Genomic DNA, 15,907 nt, shown 5'->3' with positions numbered 1-15,907 from the left:
AAAGTCTTAAACTCAGAAAATTCAGGAAAAGAAAAAATATTTTTTTAAAAACTGAGGTCACATATTTAATGACTAAAGTACCGATGTATATTTTAGCAAAGAATTACAGGTTAAAGTTTGCATTTGTTTCAGTTTTGTTCAGATTTAGTCTGTAAGCAGGTGTCTTTATGGTAGCTGACATGAGAGCAAATGATCAAAGGATTTAAACAATAAATTAATAGTGAGTTATGATAAATAAAGCGATAATAAGAGATGACTTTATTCTCATAAACTGTCAACAGTAAATTGAGCATGAACCAGCAGCCCACAACCCTCTTACTCTCATTTCCTCTTTACTAATGCACTGCCTTGTCTAAGTTTCAACATCAAGCACCTGCATTTTACAAAGATTAGACCTTTATATATGATCCGGATTTTGGTCAGACTCAGTCCATAAAGTAAAGGATTACAGAGCGGTGGGCATATGAGCCAATATAATGATAAAAAAATACGCACCATATTTGGGACGTGTTTCATGTTGGATCTACTTTGTGCAGTTTCGAAGAAGGAACCACATGAAAAGTTGAGCAGAGAAGCGAGGTGAGGCGTGCAGGTGCTGACGGCTTTCTGTCGCGTCTGTTTGGATCCAGAAAAACAGACTTTGAGGATCCTCATGTAGGTGTAGAGAATCAGAGTGACAGAGGATATGGTTATGAAAATAGCACCAAGTATTCCATAGATGTTATTGACTGTGGTGTCAGAACAGGCCAGTTTAACAACAGAATAGTTGTCACAGTACACTTTGTTAATGATGTTCCCACACAGCTGCAGAGGAGCACTCAGAGAAATCAAAAGAGTGATTCCAAGAAATGAGGAAAACCACGTTAGAACAATGAGCATGGATACCTTGCATGGACTCATACGTGTGTGATATTGAAGAGGAAAACATATTGCAAGATATCTGTCATAAGACATGACGGCTAAGTTACTGAGCTGCAAATTTGCATAAGAGTACACACAGAAGATCTGCAGGAAGCAGAGAGGAGCAGAAACAGTGTGAACATCAGAGAGGATCTGAAGCAGGAGGAATGGAAACAGCCCTGTACTACCATACAGCTCATTCACAAACAGGCTGCACAGAAACATGTACATAGGTTCATGTAAGCTTCTGTTCACACAGATAACCACAATCAGCAGGACATTGACAGTAACAATAACAATATATAAAAATGCAACAACTGTGAAATATAAATATTTCAAAGCCCCGCTGTCGAGGTAGGCAGTGAGTGTGAAATATGAAACCTGTGAAGAGTTCATCATGATCCTCTTTTTGTTTTTACCATACATCACTTAAACTGTGCACAAACGGAGCTACATTTAAGGATGAGAATCACCCAACAGCGGCCTGATTGTAAGTCCCTCCCAACTGCACTGAATCACTTCTTGTTTTATCCTTTTCACTGCAGCAGTATGACGTCATCATCAGGGGACACACCGGAGAGATTTTAAACTAGTGGTTTCGAAAACGCAAATGGGCCTTCAGAAAAATGTATATTTGTCTTTTGTTAGAATAGAATAGAATAAAATAGAATAGAATTGAATAGTACTTCATTATCTTGGTTGCCCCATGCCAACTGTGTCATGGTCCGCGGCCCGGCGTCCGGGGTGCTGCTGGGATGTCCACGCCCACGAGCGTGGCTGCTAACCCCACACCTGCATCCCATCCCAGGCGATCACCAGGTGGACTATTTAATCCTGCCCTACCTGCTGCTCCACGCCAGTCCGTAGTCGCCTCTCAGCGATCACAACTCGGCGTGTTTTTGTTTTCGAGCCACCTGCCTGTCCACCTGTCCGCCTGAGATTTGGTTCACATTCAGCTTCGCCGTCTCGACCCCTTTTGGAGCTCCACCCCCCTCTGGTTCACTCGGCCCGGCTATCACCGTGAGACGCACACTCCACCTTCCCTCGTATGCTGCCTTTTTTCCGCACCCCAGTAATCTGTCTCTCTTTTTGTTTTACAGCCTCTCACAGCCCCGCTCTCGGCGTTCCCTGTGCGGTCCCTCGGTTTCTTCTGGTTTCATACGTTGTTTTTCTGGCTACCCTCACGGGACACCTTTAGTTGCAATAAAAATTACTTTCTTTATTCGCTCCTACCCTAGTGTGTGTGTTCTGCTACTGGGTCCTGCCTGCGCTCGGAACTTCGGTTCATGACAGTACGGACTGGCCAGTATGGACCCAGCAGATCCACTCCGCTCCGCTATTAATAAACAGGGCGCTATCCTCGGTCGCCACGATCAGCAGCTCCAGTCTCTCCAAGACCGTTGTCAAGAGCTCAGTGACACTCAGAATAAATTACAAACTAGGCCGTCCGACCCCGTGCACCGCGGCGTGTCGCCTCCGCCGCTGGAACCCTTCCACGGGGAGCTGGACCTGTGTGGGGGGTTCCTTTTCCAGTGCTCCTTGTTTTTCAGTCGCACGCCTCACGCGTTCCCCACGGATACTGCTAAGATCTCCCACTTCGTGGGATTGTTACGGGGGCGTGCTCTAGCATGGGCTGAAGCCTACTTAAATTCTCACCCCATTCGTGATTGCGATTACGATGACTTCCTGGAGGAGTTCCAGGCTACGTTTTCCCCTCCGGTATCGGAGGACGATGCCGCGCAGAAGTTGCTGGGGCTCCGTCAGGGGCGGCGCAGTATTGCGGAGTACCTAGTTGAATTCCGTACTCGAGCGGTCGCCGTGGGTTGGCCCGATTCAGCTCTTCGTGGGTTTTTTTTACGGCCGTTAAATGACCAGATGAAGGACCAACTAGCTTTTCACGAGGAGACCAGATCCTTTGATGAATTGGCCTCCCTCTCCCGTAGGATTGACAGACGCTTGCGGGAGAGGGATGCCGAGCGGCGGTCTAAGCCTATGGGCTCCGTATTGCGCCCCGGGTTTCGCGTTTCTCCGCCCCCGCCCCCAGCTGCGTGTGCGCGCTCTCCATCGCCGCCCCCGCCTGAACCCATGCAGATCGGACGCTCTTGGCTTTCTCCGGAGGAGAGGGAACGCTGATTTCGGGCTGGAGAATGTCTGTACTGTGGGAGGCCCGGTCACCGCATCGCTGCTTGCCCGGTCCGCCCAAACGACCCGGCCCACCGGTGAGTCCGGGGATACGGGTGGGCAGCACTCTAAGCACTACTAGACCCCGATTGTTACTGTCCGTTACTATCGTGACTTCTAATCAGACTTTTACATGCCCCGCGTTAGTGGACTCCGGGGCGGAACAGAACCTTATGGATGAGAAGCTGGCTAAGAGGCTAGCTGTGTCTCTTACTCCACTCGAACCGCCCATCCCTGCGTCTACATTAAACAACCAAGTGTTTGCATACATAACTCACCAAACCGCGCCTGTACGGTTAATCACATCAGGTAACCACCAAGAGCAGCTGTCCTTTTTCACTTTTCCTGCTCCTGACACCCCGCTTATCCTAGGCTACCCCTGGTTACAGAGACATAACCCACACATAGATTGGGCCGGAAAAAGTATCGCGAGCTGGAGTGTGTTTTGTCTGGCGAACTGCCTGAGGTCAGCCGTTCCCTCCGCCTCAACGGAACGGAGGCCCGCCCCGCCACCCGCGCCGGACCTCTCTTCCGTGCCCCCCGACTATCACGATCTCCAGCAGGTGTTCAGTAAAGATGAGGCGCTCTCACTCCCGCCTCACCGTCCATATGACTGTGCTATCGATCTGCTCCCGGGTGCATCGCTGCCCTCTAGCAGATTATACAACCTGTCTCGCCCCGAAAGAGAAACCATGGAGAATTACATCCAGGAGTCGCTAACTGCAGGACGTATTAGGCCGTCATCCTCTCCCGTGGCTGCGGGTTTTTTCTTCGTGGGAAAGAAAGACGGGACGCTCCGCCCGTGCATCGATTACAGGGGGCTGAATGACGTCACCGTCAAAAACAAATATCCCCTCCCACTCATTAGTTCTATTTTTAACTCACTCCAGGGAGCTACGGTCTTCACCAAACTAGATCTGTGGAACGCCTACCACCTGGTACGGATACGTGAAGGCGACGAGTGGAAGACCGCCTTCAATACCCCACTAGGGCATTTTGAATATCTAGTGATGCCGTTCGGGTTAACGAACGCCCCGGCGGTTTTTCAAGCCCTAGTCAACGACGTGTTACGGGATTTCCTGAACGTGTTTGTTTTTGTTTACCTGGATGATATTTTGATTTTCTCCAAGACGCTCGAGGACCATCGCATCCATGTGAGGAGCGTGCTACAACGGCTGCTCGAAAATAGACTGTACGTAAAAGCGGAAAAGTGTGAGTTCCACGCCTCATCCATTTCCTTCTTGGGCTACATCCTCGCTGGTGGGCAGGTGAAGACCGACCCGGTGAAGATCAAAGCAATATTGGAATGGCCGGTTCCGGAGACACGAAAGAAGCTTCAGAGCTTCTTGGGGTTTGCGAATTTTTATCGCCGTTTCATTCGAAACTACAGCCAGGTGGCCGCGCCTCTCACCCAACTCACCTCACCCAAGGTGTCTTTCACATGGTCCCCTGAGGCCCACGCAGCCTTCGCTAAATTGAAGCGATTATTCACGTCCACACCCATTCTGACCCATCCTGACTCTTCTAAACAGTTTGTTGTTGAGGTCGACGCATCTGATGCGGGAGTCGGGGCGGTTCTTTCCCAGCGGTCTGGGCCCCTGAACAAACTCCGGCCGTGCGCCTTTTTCTCACGCCGACTCACCCCCGCGGAGAGGAATTACGACATCGGCGACAGGGAACTCCTAGCGGTAAAACTCGCATTGGAGGAATGGCGTCACTGGCTGGAGGGGACCGAACAGCCCTTCATTATATGGACGGATCATAAAAATCTACTGTACCTTAGAACCGCCAAGAGGTTAAATCCCCGTCAAGCTCGCTGGTCCCTATTCTTCGCCCGCTTCAACTTCACACTCTCCTATCGTCCCGGGTCACGAAACATCAAACCCGATGCGCTCTCCCGTCTGTATTCCCCTGACAGCGAGGCGCCCCCCCCCCCCCCCCCCCCCGCCACCATCCTGCCTGCCTCCTGCGTGGTGGGTGCTCTCACCTGGGAGATTGAGGAGACCATTCGCCAAGCGCTCCCGGGGGACCCTGACCCAGGGACTGGACCGCCAGGACGGCGCTTCGTTCCCGCCGCCGCCCGGGGAGCAGTCATCCACTGGATCCACACAGCACGATTCGCGTGCCACCCGGGCGTGAGCAGAATGGCGCGCCTCCTCAGCAGACACTTCTGGTGGAAATCGCTACTACGGGACGTGAGGGACTACGTGTCTGCCTGTGCCGTCTGCGCTCGTAATAAATCATCCACGAAACATCCCATGGGCCAGCTCCACCCACTCACTACTCCCCACCGGCCCTGGTCTCACATCTCGCTCGACTTTGTTACCGGTCTCCCCACCTCTTCTGGAAAATGTGTCATCCTCACCGTTGTGGATCGGTTTTCTAAGGCCGCCCACTTCGTCCCGCTAGCCAAGCTGCCCTCGGCTGCTGAGACTGCCCAAGCGTTAGTCACGGAAGTCTTCAGGCTCCACGGAATTCCCCTGGACATTGTCTCCGATCGCGGTCCCCAGTTCACCTCACAAGTGTGGAGGACCTTCTGCTCCATTCTCGGCGCCAAGGTCAGTTTGAGTTCCGGTTTCCACCCGCAATCCAATGGGCAAACTGAACGCCTTAATCAGGAGCTGGAGACTATGCTGAGGTGCGTAGCCAGTCAAAACCCCTCCTCCTGGGTTACTTACCTGCCCTGGGTGGAGTACGCCCACAATACTCACACCTCGTCCTCCACCGGCTTCTCTCCTTTCGAAGCGTCCCTCGGGTATCAGCCTCCGCTCTTCCCGGAAGAGGACCTGTCCCTCTCCGTCCCGTCGGCCCCTCATCACCTCCGGCGCTGCCAACGTGTGTGGCGCTGCGCTCGCCGCGCCCTCCTGCGCGCAAAGGAACGACAGGCGCACTACGCCGATCGTCGCCGCGCCCCAGCCCCTGACTACCAGCCGGGACAGAAGGTTTGGTTGGCTGCTGGGAACATCCCGCTCCGGGGCACGTCCCGCAAACTGGCTCCCCGTTTCATCGGGCCGTACGAAGTGGACCGAGTCATCAACCCGGTGGCAGTCAGGCTCCGGCTTCCGGCCTCTCGGCGTGTGCATCCCACGTTCCATGTATCTCAACTTAAGCCGGTCCGCCTCAGCCCCCTGTGCCCTCCTTCCGAGCCCCCTCCTCCCGCCCGGCTCGTCGGCGGCCATCCGGCCTATGCGGTCCGGCGGATCCTGGATGCGCGCCGGCGCGGGCGCGGCTGGCAGTATCTTGTGGATTGGGAGGGGTACGGCCCCGAGGACCGCCTCTGGGTCCCGCGCTCCTTCATTCTGGACCCTCGTCTCATCTCTGCTTTCCGTGCTTCTCTCCGCAGGCGGGGTCCCGGCCGGTCGCCTGGGGGCGACCCTTGAGGGGGGGGTACTGTGTCATGGTCCGCGGCCCGGCGTCCGGGGTGCTGCTGGGATGTCCACGCCCACGAGCGTGGCTGCTAACCCCACACCTGCATCCCATCCCAGGCGATCACCAGGTGGACTATTTAATCCTGCCCTACCTGCTGCTCCACGCCAGTCCGTAGTCGCCTCTCAGCGATCACAACTCGGCGTGTTTTTGTTTTCGAGCCACCTGCCTGTCCACCTGTCCGCCTGAGATTTGGTTCACATTCAGCTTCGCCGTCTCGACCCCTTTTGGAGCTCCACCCCCCTCTGGTTCACTCGGCCCGGCTATCACCGTGAGACGCACACTCCACCTTCCCTCGTATGCTGCCTTTTTTCCGCACCCCAGTAATCTGTCTCTCTTTTTGTTTTACAGCCTCTCACAGCCCCGCTCTCGGCGTTCCCTGTGCGGTCCCTCGGTTTCTTCTGGTTTCATACGTTGTTTTTCTGGCTACCCTCATGGGACACCTTTAGTTGCAATAAAAATTACTTTCTTTATTCGCTCCTACCCTAGTGTGTGTGTTCTGCTACTGGGTCCTGCCTGCGCTCGGAACTTCGGTTCATGACAAACTGTGCAGGAGTGAAAAAATATAGATAAATACTACAAACATCAGCAATAAATAGCAAACATGGACCTAGTTTTCCTGAGACAGGAGGATCAGGTGATGACCTCCAGGGGTGTCAGAGGGCAGCCAATGATGTTTTTGGCAGTGTTAATGACCCTCTGTGCAGCCTTCCTGCTCTCAGTCGTGGCCCCTGAGGAGAGCACGCTCTCCACTGAGGAGCAGTAGAAGGCCAGCAGCAGCTTCTGGTCCAGGGTATTCGTCCTCAGGACACAGAGGAGGTATAGCTGCCGCTGGGTCTTCTTTTCCAGGGCGATGCTGTTGTGGGTCCAGGTGAGATCAGCTGAGATGTGGATGCCCAGAAAGTGGAGCTTCTGAACCTCAAGTTTTGTGGTTTTCCACAGGCGATCAGCTTTGCAGCACATTTGCCTAAAGCTGCGGATAGCTTCTGTGAACCAGGGCAGGGATTAAGCACTACTGCCTTTTCTGATTTAAGAGGAGCCACTTTATCTAGAATTTTTTGACATTGCGAGTTGAAGGAGGCCACATATATCTATATCATCGGTTTCAGATAAATTATGGCCTCCGCTGTGTGTTGGGCAAAGTCTAGTCTAAGAGAGTAAGAAAATGAGAAGCAGCGTGACATGAACTGTCAGCAACATGGAAATTAAAATCCCCCAGCAGAAGGATTCTTTCCAGCTTGATGGTTGAGGATAGAAAGTCCACAAACTCCACTAAGAAACTCCTGGCTAGTCCCGGTGGCCTATAGATTAAGATCACATAGAAGGGATAAGTCCTATTGAGCTCCATCATCTGAATTTCAAAAGAGTTAAAGGAAGGGGGTTTTCACCAGACAACAGAAAAAGGAGTTTCTAGCAATAACTTCCAGCCCACCTCCACGTACTGAAAGGTGCAGTGTGGTTAGACAATTACAGTCTGCTGGGCACAGTTCACTAAAATGAACACGTTCCATATTCTGCTGCCAAGGTTCGGTTAGGAACATAAAATACAAGTTATTCCGAATAAAAAGGTCTCAGTTTTTTGCGCTATTGGGGGTCTGGGGACCCAGAACCGGTCAGTATCTGGTGTGACCACCATTTGCCTCATGCAGTGCAACACATCGTCGCATGGAGTCTATCAGATTGTCAGTTGTGGCCTGTGTAATGTTGGTCCACTCCACTTCAATGGCTGTGCGAGGTTGTTGGATATTCGTGGGAACTGGTACACGCTGTCGTATACGCCGGTCAAGCACATCCCGAACATGCTCAATGGGTGACATGTCCGGTGAGTATGCTGGCCATGCAAGAACTGGGACATTCTCAGCTGCCATCTGCCCTGAACAATGTGAACCATGATTCATCCGTGAAGCGCACACCTCTCCAACGTGCCAGACGCCATCGAATGTGAGCATTTGCCCACACAAGTCTGTTACGGCGACGAGCTGGAGTCAGGTCAAGGCACCGATGAGGACGACGGGCATGCAGTTGAGCGTCCCTCAGACAGTTTCTGACAGTTTGTGCAGAAATTGTTTGGTTGTGCAAACCAATTGTTCCAGCAGCTGTCTGGGTGGCTGGTCTCAGACGATCTTGGAGGTGAACCTGCTGGATGTGGAGGTCCTGGGCTGGTGTGGTTACACGAGGTCTGCGGTTGTGAGGCCGGTTGGATGTGCTGCCATATTCTCTGAAACGCCTGTGGAGACGGCTTATGGTTGAGAAATGAACATTCAATGCACGGGCGACAGATCTGGTTGACATTCCTGCTGTCAGCATGCCAATTGCACGCTCCCTCATTGCTTGTGGCATCTGTGGCATTTTGCTGTGAGACAAAACTGCACATTCCAGGGTGGCCTTTTGTTGTGGGCAGTCTGAGGTACACCTGTGCACTACTCATGATGTCAGATCAGCATCCTGATGTGGCACACCTGTGAGGTGGGATGGATTATCTCAATATGACAGATGTGCCCACTACCACACATTTGGACTGATTTGTGACCACTGTTTGGGAGGGATGGTTATATTGTGTATCTGGAATGAATTTTAGGTCTCTACGTCCATCCCATGGGGAATGGGAGCAAAAACAAAAGTGTTGCGTTTATATTTTTGTTCAGTGTATAATCCCCCAACAGCTTGTGTTAGAACAAATGACCAGACATCCTCCAGCTTCTGTCTCTTGAGGGGCACCAGGCAGGGATGCCCACTCTCCCCTTCACTGTTTGCAATTTTTATTGAACCACTAGCAGCAGCAATTAGACAGAATTCAGTAATTAAGGGCATAAAATGCAAGAATGTGGAACATAAAATCAGCCTTTATGCGGATGATGTGTTACTCTTTCTCCAAAATTCACAAACCAATATCTCTGGGGTGATTGAATTGATAAACTCTTTTGCAAGAATATCAGATTACTCAATTAACTGGTCAAAATCTACAGTTCTACCGATTAATTGCTCCCTCCATAATTCCTCTTCTACACCACTGCAATCGGGAAATATAAAATATTTAGGTATTAATGTTTCTCCCAAGCTTGCAGATCTAACTAAATTAAACCATATCCCACTTTTAAAGAAGGTAGAAGATGATCTGGCTAGATGGAAATGTCTACCCATATCACTCATGGGAAGGGTTGCCGCTATAAAAATGATGGTCTTACCAAAAATAAATTATTTATTCTCAATGATCCCAACTAAACCGCCACAAGATTGGTTCAGATCTCTAGATTCATGTATGTCCAAATTCCTTTGGAAAAATAAACCCCCACGTATAAGCTTAAAAACACTACAAAAGACCAAGGATAAAGGAGGACTAGAACTGCCTAACTTTCAGCACTACTTCTTAGCTAACAGGCTTCAGTTTATCTCAGGATGGCTAAAACATACCCTCTTAGATGAACCTTGGCTAGATGTAGAACAAGCACTTTGCAATAATCTAGAGATCTCAGACCTACCATTTATCAGCTCAAACATCCAACGACATGAATGCTTTAAAAGCATCAACATCAGCTCTTCTCTGACAGCATGGTGGGAGTTTCTAAAATTGACGGTGTCTTCATTAATCCCATGCAAACGTACACCTATCTGGAACAACCCTGACATATTACAAAACAATAATATGATAAACTTTTCAGATTGGAGTGATAAAGGAATCAAATATTTAGAACATATACTAGAAGGAACAGAATTTATTTCATTTGACAGACTAGTTACACAATATGGGATCAACAAGAAAAGATTTTTAGAATATCAACAAATTAAATCCATAGTAAAAAAGAAATTTAAACCGGGTCAAGTTGAACTACAAACACCACCAAGTGTGGTTCAATTTCTTACTCTTAAAACCCCCAAATTACTATCCAAAATATACAGAATGCTTTCTAAAACAGATGAATCAATATCACTTCCTATTGCAAAATGGGAAGCGGATTTATCAGTTAACTTAGACCTAAACTTCTGGTCTCAGACTTGCTTAAAAACCTTTCATCTAATCAGAAATCCCAGTCTTCAATTAATTCAATACAAAATATTACATAGAGTACACTATACAGGTCATCGGATGTTCAAGATGGGCTTTACGTCTACCAACAACTGCTCACACTGCCAAACCAATTCACCGGACAATTATATCCACGCTCTTTGGTTCTGTCCACCAGTTCAGAAGTTTTGGCGCGAGATATGTGAAGACTTATCAAAGTGTCTGAAATGTAACATCCCAACTTCCCCCTTAGTGTGTTTGTTGGGCAGCTTAGATAATGTCACTTCAGAAAAGAATATAGCCCATATGGTTTTCACTGCCCTATGCATAGCCAAGAAAACTGTCCTCATGAACTGGAAAAATAAAAATAATCTTAATTCTAACCAATATAGAAATTATCTATTAGATTACATTAGTCTTGATACAGCCTCTGCCACCACATCAGATCAATTGCTCTGGGCTCCTTTGATCAGCTCCATCACCTAGTGGGGGTGGGGTGGGGGGGTCATAGTTTGGTCCCGCCTTCACTGTTGTGATTGGTGTGGGGGTAGGGACAGGCTTAGGGCGTCGGGGGGTTCCCCGGAGGCATCTTCCTTGCGGGGCTCAACCCGGGGTAGCGGTCATGTCCGGTTAGGGGCTCTGTTGGCTCTCAGGTGACTGTTTCCTCGCGGCTGCGTGCAGCGGGACTAGGGGAGGGTCTGCGCTGACGGACGTGGGTTACTGACCTGGTAGCCTGGCTGCCCCTGGGTGGGTCCGGGATGGGCGTGAGGTTCTGGGGGCGCTCCGTCTCTGGGCTGGGGCCCTGGCTGGGCCTCGGGGCCTTGGGTCCTGGTTTGTGTGTTGCTGGGGTTGTGGGCGGGTGGGTGCATGGGGGCCCAGCCCTGGAGCAGGATGCCGCCGGTGCATCGAGCCACCTGGGGGGCTCTTCAACTGGTGGGGGAGATTGTCACATCTTGCAGGAGCTTTCCTCTCCTCAGGAGCTCTCTCTGCAGGAGGGGGAGATACAGGAGAGGTGGAGGAAGATCTCAGCCTGGGTGTTTATTGTCTTATGTAGTCTGGAAGATGAGTGGATGGTGGGGTGGGTGCAGTTTTCTCTGTGGTGGGGTCGGGTGGACTGTCCCGGGCTCTGTGGGGCCGGGAGGCGCTGCTGCACTGGGCCCCGGTCTGGATGGGCCTGGGCCCCCTTTCCCTGGCGGGTAACTCAGACACGGTAACTTCGGTCACTCAGACACAGCTGGCTGCTGGCGGAGCTCACGGGCGCGTCACTGCAACTCCCCCTGGCTTCTGCTCCGCGGCTGCTGAGTGAGCCCTCATCTGGGACTCTCCTCAGCTCTTTCTGGGACAGTGGCGCGGCTGCCCCTCTGTTGGTCTTCCTTGGTCTCTTGTGTTCTGGGGGCCTCTGGATGTCTGGAGTTTTGATCTCCTCCATACCTGCTTCATACCCTGGAGGACGGGGCTGTGGCCCCCCCACACCCTCTAGCAGATCATTACATGAAGGAACCTTTTAAAAAAACAAGCGCGTCCATGCTCACAGGTGTACACACGGGTGATCACACCCACAAACTACACCCTTTTTGGCTCCTACCTCAAAGCACACTGTGTTCTGTTGATCTTATGTGCTGCACAATAATGTTTAATATTTAGTATTTACTGTCATATTCCCATATATCATTGTGATGTTGTTTATTCTATTACTCTTGTTCTCTTCTGCTTGTTTTCTTTTTTCTTTCTCAGCAGGTGATCCAGATGATTGATATATGCATTTTCTTTCTTTTTTTTTCTTTTTCTGCTCATTCTGTTGGTTTTTGGTTTTTGCCCTTCTCCCCCGTCCCTCTTCTCAGCTGTTTCTCTTTCCCCCAGTCAAGTCTGTCCCGTATTCAGTAAGTGAAAATAAAATAAACAATAAAAGGTGAATCAAATGGACCATTACGGCAAGGCTGGGATGGTCAGTTTGGTAAAGTAAATCCGTTGGGCATCTTTCTTTGCCTTTAGACAATAATTCTGATGGCAAAAGAGCCAAATGGGACAGGCAAAAAAAAAAAGAAAAAAAAAAGAATGTTTTCATTAATCAAGTTCGTGATTAAAGGTGAGCCTTTGTTAAGGTTGTTTAGGTCCTAAAAATAAATCTAAAGACAGAGGCAAGCAAAGCCCACAATCCAAAAGAAACAGAGAAGACTAAGAATTCCAGGAATAATGAAGGTAGTCACAATCAAGTTAATTACAAATCGGGAACACAAGAGAGGCAGGAATAATATAATGAATATAAATCAGAATCCAGAGAACCAGAATTGGAGATAAAATATCTGAATTTCAGGAGTGAGACCATGCCTCCAAACAAGTGCCTTCCGGTTCTTATCTATATGATCCCCCTAGGAAGCTGTTCGTTCTCCCACGTACACCTTTTGAGAAGGTTTTTAACACAGCTTATCTCACAAGAGTAACATTATTTGGTAAATGGTAAATGGCCTGTATTTATATAGCGCTTTTCTAGTCCCTAAGGACCCCAAAGCGCTTTACATATCCAGTCATCCACCCTTCCATTTGCTTTGCTCAGCTCTGCTTCATCGCATCCCTTTCAGGCAGTCCAAGAATATCGAACACAATGAATGTCATTGCGGTGCTTCAGGGAGTGCTGAATGCTGCAGACCATCGAGGGAAACTTTCGAGCAGTTTTCTCGCCGCACAACAATCCAGTCTGCTTCGTTGATCCATCTAGTCATCTCCTTTCTGCTAAATCCATTTATGAAGTAACTCCAGCTGCTCACCACCTCCACGAAGTTCAGCAAGATCAACCACCAGCAAAGCTCACAGCTCCACTCACATTGCTCGGAAACAGGCCCACTGGCCGGGCCAGTTAGCCGAAAAGCCAACGGATGCCAACACAGGACCCAGAAGCCACGCTGTACCCACGCTTACGTAAGGTCTCCAGAGTAGCTCGGTTTCAACTGCTTCTTAACCTACTTAACCAAATGTAAATCCAAAGTCTTCTTCATGCAGAAGCAAATGAAAGCTCCAATTGAAAAAGCTACTGCGTACTTTTTAGCTCCACCCACTCGTCAGTGCCAGGTAGCAGGGACAAGCTCAGTTCTGTGCACCTGCCTCCTAGCTTTTCCACCACCATCCAATGCTTGAAGATGATCCTGATATCACAAATGGTAAAAATGATTCCTTTGAGATGCTCTAATGTCTTCTGAGTGTTTTGCACAACTTCATTCAAAACACTGAAGTTATAGTGAAACAGAATCAGCGGAGAAGTCAGGTGACTAGTTAAATGGCGTGTTGAGACCAAATGTAAAGGCAAGTTTTCTTTCACGGCGCCATCCATCTTCATCCGCTTTATCCGAGGCCGGGTCGCGGGGACAGCAGCCTAAGCAAAGAGGCCCAGACCTCTCTCTCCCCAGCCACCTCCTCCAGCTTATCCGGGGGAATACCAAGGCGTTTCCAGGCCAGCCGAGAGATATAATCTCTCCAGCGTGTCCTGGGTCTGCCCCGGGGCCTCCTCCCGGTGGGACATGCCTGGAACACCTCACCCAGGAGGCGCCCAGGGGGCATCCTTGTCAGATGCCCCAACCACCTCAGCTGGCTCCTTTCGATGTGGAGCAGCAACGGCTCTACTCTGAGCCCCTCCCGGATGGCCGACCTTCTCACCCTATCTCTAAGGGAGAGGCCAGCCACCCTTCGGAGGAAGCTCATTTCTGCCGCTTGTATCCGCAATCTCGTTCTTTCGGTCACTACCCACAGCTCGTGGCCATAGGTGAGGGTAGGGACGTAGATCGACCGGTAAATTGAGAGCTTCGCTTTTACACTCAGCTCCCTCTTCACCACGATGGACCGGTGCAGCATCCACATTACTGCAGCTGCAGCCCCAATCCGTCTGTCGATCTCCGGCTCCCTTTCATGGCGCCATTTCGAATAAAGCCTATACAATAAATATTCAAATGTCGTGATGTAAACACCTTCAGTGACTTGTGTGAATTCATTTTTGTTCCTTCATAAATGAGTACAGCTGATTGTTTGACTTTTCCTAGTCTCACATGTGTTTGATCTAATTATTTATTGAATTGTAGTTTACACATTGATTTCTTGTGATCATATGAAGTCTCTGAGGAGGTGAATTGAGCACTCATAGCTTAAAAGATTGGGCGACCTGATAATTTTTCCACCTGTGTTTTCATGAAGGATTTTTTTTCTGACCCTTGGGGCATTCTTTCAGTCATGAGGTCAGTGTGCCACAGTGGGCGTGTTTTCAGAACAGAGTTTGTGAAGAAGCAGAAGCAGAACTTTAGCTCAGTGGGGAGTGATTCAGGGGTCTGAGTACAATGTCATAACCCACGTTGCCTAAGCACTCTGTTGAATGGTAAGCGCTGGACATTTACCATGATGGATTATCATCAGTGAAATTCTTCCCCAACTGTTTCATGTCTGTTGCTTTGTTGGAGTTTCACTGTTTTGAAAACCTGTGGTTATATGATGTGATGATAAATAATATGGATCCTGCAAACAGTATTACCTTTGTTTTTTGAATGGAGAGGAGGATGACGGTAAACTCATCTCAGAGTTCATTCTTGGTGTTCAGTGCCTATTTTGACAGCGGGCATTTGAAATATTTATTTTTTGTGATCGTTATGTCTTTATATTTTTTAATCATTACTGCCAATGTCCTGCTGATTGTGGTTATCTGTGTGAACAGAAGCTTACATGAACCTATGTACATGTTTCTGTGCAGCCTGTTTGTGAATGAGCTGTATGGTAGTACAGGGCTGTTTCCATTCCTCCTGCTTCAGATCCTCTCTGATGTTCACACTGTTTCTGCTTCATTTTGTTTCTTGCAGATCTTCTGTGTCTATGCATATGGAAGTATTGAGTTTAGTAACTTGGTTGTTATTTCTTATGACAGATATCTTGCCATCTGCTGTCCTCTGCGATATCACACATGTATGAGTTCTAGTAAGGTATCCGTGCTCATTGCACTAACATGGTTGTTGACTTTTTTTGCAATAAGTGTTTTAATTTCTCTGAGTGCTCCTCTGCAGCTGTGTGGGAACATCATTAACAAAGTGTACTGTGACAACTACTCCATTGTTAAACTGGCCTGTTCTGACACCACAGCCAATAACATCTATGGAATACTCTACACGTTCACTTTAGTTCTTCTGGTAACTTTAATTTTTTACACCTACATGAGGATCCTTAAAGTCTGTTTTTCTGGATCCAAACAGATGCGACACAAAGCCATCAGCACCTGCACGCCTCACCTCGCCTCACTGCTCAATTTTTCATGTGGTGCTTTTTTTGAAATTATACAAAACAGATTTGATATGAGACAGCTCCCAAATATGTTGCGTATTTTTTTATCATTATATTGGCTGACGTGCCAACCACTCTTCAATCCTGTAA

The 15,907-nt window shown here is 49.1% G+C and overlaps 2 pseudogenes; one reads left to right on the top strand and one right to left on the bottom strand.

Moving 5' to 3' along the window:
- Nucleotides 1-425: 425 nt before the first annotated feature.
- LOC146654800 (olfactory receptor 11A1-like) lies at nucleotides 426-1,296 on the bottom strand (annotated as a pseudogene).
- A 13,188-nt stretch (nucleotides 1,297-14,484) lies between these two features.
- On the top strand, nucleotides 14,485-15,907 carry LOC146654799 (olfactory receptor 4B13-like; annotated as a pseudogene).

This window comes from Rhamphochromis longiceps, linkage group LG14 (assembly GCF_057381845.1).
Source record: "Rhamphochromis longiceps isolate RC_006_pf linkage group LG14, R_longiceps_female_GT1.1, whole genome shotgun sequence".
Lineage (NCBI taxonomy): Eukaryota > Metazoa > Chordata > Actinopteri > Cichliformes > Cichlidae > Rhamphochromis > Rhamphochromis longiceps.
Note: the sequence above shows the minus strand (reverse complement) of the source record. Positions and strands in the feature narration are given on the sequence as shown.